The sequence below is a fragment of the Dermacentor albipictus genome, chromosome 1, assembly GCF_038994185.2.
Source record: "Dermacentor albipictus isolate Rhodes 1998 colony chromosome 1, USDA_Dalb.pri_finalv2, whole genome shotgun sequence".
NCBI lineage: Eukaryota > Metazoa > Arthropoda > Arachnida > Ixodida > Ixodidae > Dermacentor > Dermacentor albipictus.
Genome location: NC_091821.1, coordinates 7,117,482 through 7,126,668, shown reverse-complemented (window position 1 = coordinate 7,126,668; position 9,187 = coordinate 7,117,482). Strand labels below are relative to the sequence as shown.

General features: G+C 45.4%; 1 long non-coding RNA gene across 1 annotated transcript; it reads left to right on the top strand.

The window, feature by feature from the left end:
* Positions 1-4,677: 4,677 nt before the first annotated feature.
* On the top strand, positions 4,678-8,348 carry LOC139054636 (uncharacterized). Its single transcript, XR_011511380.1, has 3 exons — positions 4,678-4,798; positions 5,994-6,050; positions 8,215-8,348. It is a non-coding gene; the product is annotated as an uncharacterized lncRNA (long non-coding RNA).
* Positions 8,349-9,187: the final 839 nt, after the last annotated feature.

The window sequence follows — 9,187 nt, the reverse complement described above, 5'->3', positions numbered from 1 at the left end:
GATTGTAACTGTAATTCCGCGACTTAAAATTAAATTTTGAAGATTTAAGTTCAAAAATCAAGATCTTGTTATGAGGAGCACGGTAATTGAAAGCTGCAGATTTATTTTCAGCAGCTCGGGTTATTTAACGTGTACGGAATCCACGGTATACGCGCATTTTCGCATTCTGACCCCATTGGAATGTGACTGCCGCGGTTGTGGTTGGACCCGCGACCTCGAGCTCAGCAGCGCAACACCAAAGCCACAGGGCTACCGCAGTGCGTTGCGTTCCGCGACCAGAAACAAATATTAGTGTACGCAACACTGCTTTGGAACCCCCTAGAAATATAAAAACAATAACACAGCAGTTTCACCCCAATGCTGCATGAACCACTGCACGAACTATTGCACGAACCAAGGTTCGTAGTTTCATCGGCTGAATAAACTGCAGTAAACATTCGCTTACTCCTGAATTTAGCAAGCACTGGGTCACGCGCGCACGTGCAAACATCAACAGATCTCACTCAATGACGGCGAACACTCGCTGTCACAGCGTTGGCGGGATGAAGGGCGCGAGCAGAGCGGACCGAACGCTTCGGCTGCCTCTTCCTTCAAAGCGTCTCCGAAAATTTCTGCTTTCTGAGCAAACCCTTACCTCCCCCCCCCCCCACTCCCAGCTTTGCATCCATCGGAAATTATCTCCAAAACAGAGCGAGGGTGGCGCAAGACCGGGCTAGAGCAACGGCTAGAGGACGAGAAGCGCGCCAAACTAGCGCCTCCCTCTCCCGGCTTGCGCGCGTTTTATCACGTGACCTCCTTAGATACTTGACTTGGGGTGCCCATCCAGCCCGGCTCAGCCTCGAACACTTCCTTTAACGCGCACAGTCAACGGCGCGGGATGGGATCTTATCGCACTTGACTTTATACGTAAGCTCGCGGTAAAACCGACAGATATATTTCGATGGTTGTGCCCATATAACTGCTATCGCAAAATTCGCAATAAAAAGAAAATTTTACTGAGGACCAACAACGCTGCTTCTCCACATCGTGATACAGTGGTGAACGATATTTCGGGAAAATGTGTTTCTAAATCTCCGTCAAACACTACGCTCGCATTTGGTGACAGCGGAACGCAGTCGCAAGAAATTGTGGAGAAAATACCGGAGTTCTGGCAGCTTCAGGTGCACTAGATTATTCAGTAACGTCGGCGGCTTTGTAGTTATACCTTCGTCATCATCATCATTATCATCATCATCATCATCAGCCTGGTTGCGCCCACTGCAGGGCAAAGGCCTCTCCCATGCTTCTCCAACAACCCCGGTCATGTACTAATTGTGGCCATGCCGTCCCTGCAAACTTCTTAATCTCATCCGCCCACCTAACTTTCTGCCGCCCCCTGCTACGCTTCCCTTCCCTTGGGATCCAGTCCGTAACCCTTAATGACCACCGGTTATCTTCCCTCCTCATTACAAGTCCTGCCCATGTCCATTTCTTTTTCTTGATTTCAACTAAGATCTCATTAACTCGCGTTTGTTCCCTCACCCAATCTGCTCTTTTCTTATCCCTTAACGTTACACCTATCATCCTTCTTTCCATAACTCGTTGTGTCGTCCTCAATTTGAGTAGAACCCTTTTCGTAAGCCTACAGGTTTCTGCCCCGTAGGTGAGTACTGGTAAGACACAGCTATTAAATACTTTTCTCTTGAGGGATAATGGCAACCTGCTGTTCATGATTTGGGAATGCTTGCCAAACGCACCCCAGCCCATTCTTATTCTTCTGATTATTTCCGTCTCATGATCCGGATCCGCCGTCACTACCTGCCCTAAGTAGATGTATTCCCTTACGACTTCCAGTGCCTCGCTGCCTATTGTAAATTGCTGTTCTCTGCCGAGACTGTTAAGCATTACTTTAGTTTTCTGCAGATTAATTTTTAGACCCACTCTTCTGCTTTGCCTCTCCAGGTCAGTGAGCATGCATTGCAATTGGTCCCCTGAGTTACTAAGCAAGGCAATGTCATCAGCGCATCGCAAGTTACTAAGGTATTCTCCATTAACTTTTATCCCCCATTCTTCCCAATCCAGGTCTCTGAATACCTCCTGTAAACACGCTGTGAATAGCATTGGGGATATCGTATCTCCCTGCCTGACGCCTTTCTTTATTGGGATTTTGTTGCTTGCTTTATGGAGGACTACGGTGGCTGTGGAGCCGCTATAGATATCTTCCAGTATTTTTTTATATGGCTCACCTACACCCTGATTCCGCAATGCCTCCATGACTGCAGAGGGTTCGACTGAATCAAACACTTTCACGTAATCAATGAAAGCTATATATAAGGGTTGGTTATATTCTGCACATTTCTCTATCACTTGAATGATAGTGTGAATATGGTCTATTGTTGAGTAGCCTTTACGGAATCCTGCCTGGTCCTTTGGTTGACAGAAGTCTAAGGTGTTTCTGATTCTATTTGCAATTACCTTAGTAAATACTTTGTAGGCAAAGGACAGTAAGGTGATCGGTCTATAATTTTTCAAGTCTTTGGCGTCCCCTTTCTTATGGATTAGGATTATGTTAGCGTTCTTCCAAGATTCCGGTACGCTCGAGGTCATGAGGCATTGCGTATACAGGGTGGCCAGTTTCTCTAGAACAATCTGCCCACCATCCTTCAGCAAATCTGCTGTTACCTGATCCTCCCCAGCTGCCTTCCCCGTTTGCATATCTCGCAAGGCTTTCTTTACTTCTTCCGGCGTTACCTTCGGGATTTCGAATTCCTCTAGCGTATTTTCTCTTCCATTATCGTCGTGGGTGCCACTGGTACTGTATAAATCTCTATAGAACTCCTCAGCCACTTGAAGTATCTCATCCATATTAGTAATGATATTGCCGGCTTTGTCTCTTAACGCATACATCTGATTCTTGCCAATTCCTAGTTTCTTCTTCACTGTTTTTAGGCTTCCTCCGTTACTGAGAGCATGTTAAATTCTATCCATATTATACTTCCTTATGTCAGCTGTCTTACGCTTGTTGATTAACTTCGAAAGTTCTGCCAGTTCTATTCTAGCTGTAGGGTTAGATGCTTTCATACATTGGCGTTTCTTGATCAGATCTTTCGTCTCCTGCGATAGTTTGCTGGTATCCTGCCAAACGGAGTTACCACCGACTTCCATTGCACACTACTTAATGATGCCCACAAGATTGTCGTTCATTGCTTCAACCCTACGGTTCTCTTCCTGAGTTAAAGCTGAATACCTGTTCTGTAGCTTGATCTGGAATTCCTCTATTTTCCCTCTTACCGCTAACTCATTAGTCGGCTTCTTATGTACCAGTTCCTTCCGTTCCCTCCTGAGGTCTAGGCTAATTCGAGTTCTTACCATCCTGTGGTCACTGCAGCGCATCTTGCCGAGCACGTCCACATCTTGTATGATGCCAGGGTTAGCGCAGAGTATGAAGCCTATTTCATTTCTAGTCTCGCCGTTCGGGCTCCTCCACGTCCACTTTCGGCGATCCCGCTTGCGGAAGAAGGTATTCATTATCCTCATATTATTCTGTTCCGCAAACTCTACTAATAACTCTCCCCTGCTATTCCTAGTGCCTATGCCATATTCCCCCACTGCCTTAGCTCCAGCCTGCTTCTTGCCTACCTTGGCATTAAAGTCGCCCATTAGTATAGTGTATGTAGTTTTCACTCTACACATCGCCGATTCCACGTCTTCATAGAAGCTTTCGACTTCCTGGTCATCATGATTGGATGTAGGGGCGTAGACCTGTACAATCTTCATTTTGTACCTCTTATTAAGTTTCACAACAAGACCTGCCACCCTCTCGTTAATGCTATAGAATTCCTGTATGTTACTAGCTACATTCTTATTAACCAGGAATCCGACTCCTAGTTCTCTTCTCTCCGCTAAGCCCCGGTAGCACAGGACGTGCCCGCTATTTAGCACTCTATGTGCTTCTTTTGGCCTCCTAACTTCACTGAACCCTATTATATCCCATTTACTGCCCTCTAATTCCTCCAATCGCACTGCTAGACTCGCCTCACTAGATAACGTTCTAACGTTAAACGTTGCCAGGTTCATATTCCAATGGCGGCCTGTCCGGTTATACCTTACATCAGAGCAAACTGCACTCGACAGAGATCAAGGGCAGCCGCACCGTTATAGCTAAGCAAATTAAGAACAATTACGCCGTATCTTCCCACTTCGAGCACGCTCCGACAGCCCAACGATAGATATTTCAAACGTAACCGCACTCGGACGAGCAAATTTTGCTTCTGCGAAGTGAACGTAGCGGGTATTTCAAGACGCGTGTTAAATTCACGGCTGTTTCATTCGTGAGCATTACTTACGTGACGTAAATTATCAGTGAGCAAAACAGTTTTTGTTTCAACGCAAGGAAAGAAAGCCAAAACTAGTTGGGCGGATTCAAACGATCCATAGCCGAAGCCGTCAATAGTATGACGCCATTTTTCAGTTGTGTTGCATCTCGCGCGAGTACGTTGTCGTCGAGTGGTGGTTCTTTATTCTATGGAGTGGTTCTGAAAGCGCTGCGTTAGGGGCGACTGCAACCAGGCGTTGCGGCAAGTTACGGTGGGAACTTCTGTCCATGCTGTGTGATTGCGACGAGGACGACTGCCGCCAGCAGCGGCGTGTCGCCGATTTCGTCTTTGCCGACATCGAGCAAGTGCAGCTCGCCGGAAGTGTTGCGTTTTGCACTGCATTTTCCTTGTGATATGGGAGATCGCAACGCAGAGACGACCACATGCATACGAAAGACTACCAGCGGAGAGTGACCTGTGCCATATTTCTCTTAACCTCTCAGGTCAGCATATCAGTTTTTGTTCCAAGTTTACAAATGGCGCGTAATCGGCCCTTCCGGCACGGCTACATTTTGCACCACGTTTCTCTTGGCAGTTCACAGACGTTTCTTAGGCATGCGTGGGCGTATGTATGCGAAAATACTACTGGCAGACGGAAGCCTCAGGAGAGCATCTGAAATTATAGCAAAGCTGTACTGCCATAGATAAACACCGTTCTTAACGACTCCAATGACGAGTGGCCTGTCGCATCGAAAAATCCGTAGAATACCAAGTACTGGGAAATTTGAAGTGTAGTGTGACCAGTGTGACTTTCGCTGGCGAAGACAGGTTGTTGAAAAAACAGTAGTCTATTCTGAGGATTTACTAGCGCTTTAGGTATATTACCGCGAATAATAAAAACGCTACCACGCTGTATGGCAGTGTCAGGCGATGTGGCAGCACAGATATTTTCGTAGCAGTAAGGCGGCTGCATGCGCGAGCGAACAGACTCAACCCTTTAAAAGCGCTGAAACAGAACAAATTAAATGTGCATTTGGCATCAAGTCGGAAACACATTGGCTTACAGTATAAGCCGATGTATAATGCTATTATTTTTTATGTCATCCTTATTTTCACGGTTGTAAATATTTAAAAGCATGAATTTGCTGCAACCTTTATGTAGTAAATCCTACTAGGCGCACAAAACCTGGCTGTGTTGGGTAGAGAATATGTGCTATTCCTACTGGATTTTCTATTTTGAGTCCGGTGTTTTATGAAAAAGAGGGTTTTTATTTGTAGTCTTATGTTAGTGCAGATATTTGGCAAGCAGAAATGAGTTGATTGCAAAGTTGCATCGCCCGGTGAGCTGCAAATGAACCCAAGTTTATCCTGTCTTGGCTATCGTAAGGTGCATATAACAATTTTAAGTATATACAGACGTAGTTGGCTTTGTCACTGTAGCGTATTTTGTAAAAGTAGAATGCTGTCATTATTTTACTGTTTTCGTGCAGAAATACATTTTTTTTCTTGTACCAAGAAACGCTCACATCATTGAATGAAATGAGGTGTGGTGTATTTTTCTACTAATTTAATAAAGGAAATTTCGTCTGCAGTGTATCGGAGATTAGTTTACTTTCTTTTACTAAACGATGCATTATCTCCTCTGCTACTGCTGTTGTTCTGTGTATCTTTGTAATTTTGAAATGTACTTTATTTTAGGTATTCATGAAATGGCAACATCCAGAAGAAGACGCCATCTTATCCAGCACGTTATGGGTGAGACAGATCGTAGCAGGCACTTTTGCATATCTCATTAGCATACGATGCTATTTGTTTTTTTCTGTGTCCACTTTCCTGGCCTTTTTCATTTCAGCATTATTGTGCAAAGGGTAATACTTTTACATCTAGATAGAATAATCGTCCAAAACAGAGAAACATGGCTGTAGGAGACGACACACATAAGCCTCCTTTGTGCGTATCTCTATGTTGTGCAGTTACTCTGTCAAAATCTACCAACAAGCACAAATTCTTCATCAGCTACATTTACTAATTCTCCGTTATTACAATTTAATTGATACAACATTGAAAGTACAGAGGTTCACAGGAAGACAGAGACTTGAAATGATAAGAGCCGTAGAACAAGAAGCATCGCTGGAGCCAATGTTTCGACAAAGAGAAGGAGATAAGTTTTCTTGCCAAACATTGGCTCCAGTAAAACTGCTTGTTCTATCACTGTTTACGATTAAAACACAGCATTAGTGCTCTTTCTGAAGTATTATGCATTATGGAATAAAAATTTGCAGGGTTAAATGTCAGGAATGTGAAATTTCTTTAGTATTTTAATGCTACAGCGAAAGCCAGAAAAACAAGATATAGAGGTGTCAGAGAGTGCATGCCCGCGCCCCTCTCGAGTGGGCCGACATTGCCACCGCAGCCGCAACGCTGCTTGCACGGCGATGAGGGAGAGCGCTCCCCATTGTCCCCGAACCCGCCCGACGGGTTGATCACGTGGGTCGCCGGAGCGCGGCAGAGGGACGAGGCGGCTCGGCTAGCCGGCAGAGCAGCTTGGAGGACGAAGGAGCGGGGTCGTGTACCGGGAGACCGCTGAAGATGTGGTCGGCAGGCTGAAACCTCCAGGCCGAAGTCTTCGCCGTTCAACCGACAGACGGTGCGAGTCCGTCGGGATCTTCGGCAGCGAGGTACCAGCAGCCCGACGCTCTTCAGATCGGGATCTCGGCAAGCACGTCCCAGATAAGCCTCGTGTTCCGGGCCGCTCTCAGAACTAACCGCCGGACTCTTTTCTAATCGCGTTTAATCTTTCATTTGTTTATCCATCGCGTGTTGATTCTTATATGTTCTGTTAGTGTAGTGCTTGCCGTATTTATTGTCGCGTGTATTTTTCATTTGTGTCGCGTATTTTATTTGTATTTCGCGAGTGTTAACGGTCCCCACTTGGTGGGCTTAGTGTCGCGCGAGTGGCGTCAGGGCGTGTGTTGTGTTACCCGCACGGCTTCCGCGAGCTAGGACCCACTACTGGAAGTTGTATGTTCTTTTCCTTTCATTATGTCTCGCGCATGATTTTATTTTATTAAATTGAATGTGTGTGCAGTGGCGTAGCAACAGGGGGGGCCGGGGGGCCGTGGGCCCCGGATGCAAGGGGCCAGTGGGAGGAGGGGGGGGTGTCATATACGTCTGAAGACACCCGGAACTTGATATCCTCGCCTTCATCGACTACAGACGGTGGGGGGAGGGGGGTGACAGAAGACCTATGGGCCCTGGGTGCCAGACGACCTAGCTACGCCACTGTGTGTGTGTTTTACGTCGCCTCCCGTCTCATGCCTCTGGTTCACGGTCGATCAGGCGTGGACCTTATCACCGGCCAGCAGTCGAACCCTCAATAAACGCACGCGGGGTGGGTTTGTTGTCGCCCCATCCCCTCCGGTTCGGAGAGTGCGAATTGCCTCACCATCAATCTTTGACAAGAGAACCATATTGTCATTTGTCACTACCCAGTTTGGCCAGCTTCATTCAGAGCTTGCACTTTGTTGCATTAACGACCACTGGAATTCAATAATTGAATTGCTTCATGATTTACTTATATTCAGAGATATTGAACTTGTTTTAATGCAGCTTAACATAGTGCATGTAAAAAATTTACAATGACATTTTAAGAGGCTTGCAGTTGACTAGCAAATCACTTGATGGTATGAGCTCAGGTTACCATTGAGCTTCCACGCACAAATCGGATCCACATTTTTTTTAATTGATTGGATTTTCATAAACATAAGTACCATTTCTTCTTTGTCGATGTTCTAGTTGTGTTGTAGGACCTAACTGTTTACATTTATTTGTATTGGTATCCATGTTACACAGACAGCTGAATTTTTCTTGTAAACTGTGACATGGTAGGACTAAGAGCGTTTGTGCAAATTTGCTGCAGGTACACTCTGGTGGCTCCCGCCCCTGCATGCTACGACCACCGTGTCCTCACTATGTTCACTAGGGAGTTCGAAGCCTTTGGCGGCTCCTGCCACTGCGTCCTGCCGCCACCGTGTCCTGACTACGTCCATTAGAGAGTTGGCAGCCTTCGTGATGATGCCAAGCAGGCTGGAAGCTGACAGAAAGATCGAGGTAAATACATGTAATTAAGTGGCAAATTTTTGAGTGAAGTGGCTTGTAGCCACTCAGCTATGAAAGAATTAACTTTGAAGCAGTTTAGACTCCTTGCTATTGGTGCAGGAATGCTCAAGTCCATTCATTTTGCCTTAGCCGCCAAGAGTCTATGTGGATTAGACGAAATGCGATGCAAATTTTGAAACTAGTAGGAGACTACTTGTACAATTTTTTTTCTTGCTTGACACAAAACTGCTTTGATAAAGCTTTAGCAATTTAAAAACAATACAGTGTACTTTCATACATGTTATTGGGCACAAATTTACTAGGACTGCCTCAATAGTAACCATGCCGATAAACTTACACCAAAACTGACTTTTTTTGCTAGTTCATCCTCATCTCTGTGCACTGCTGCATAATTTATCTTCTTGAAAACAGTTCGTGCATGCAGCACAAGCCCTAAATATGTGGATTACATAAATTTGCAGCTTTTGCTGTAAGCGAGTTCTATGAAAATAAAGTTAATAGGCCATTCTGTCCATTTTTAATGACCCATAGTAAACTGAGCAGTGGCTAATAAGCAGTTCAATTTTTGGTGTAAGGCCTCTCTTTATTGTCGTGAAAAATTTGGCCCCCTTAATGAAGGAACCAATTTTATGGCTATGCCTTTTATGATGCATAGTTTGGTGCGTTACGCAAGTATTTCTTGAAATTACCATTTGTCCTATATTGAAGGGCCTCCAGTTTTTCGAAAAGAAATTTCAAGTGGTCGTGTGCCAGGTCGGGACAGCTCGCATGAA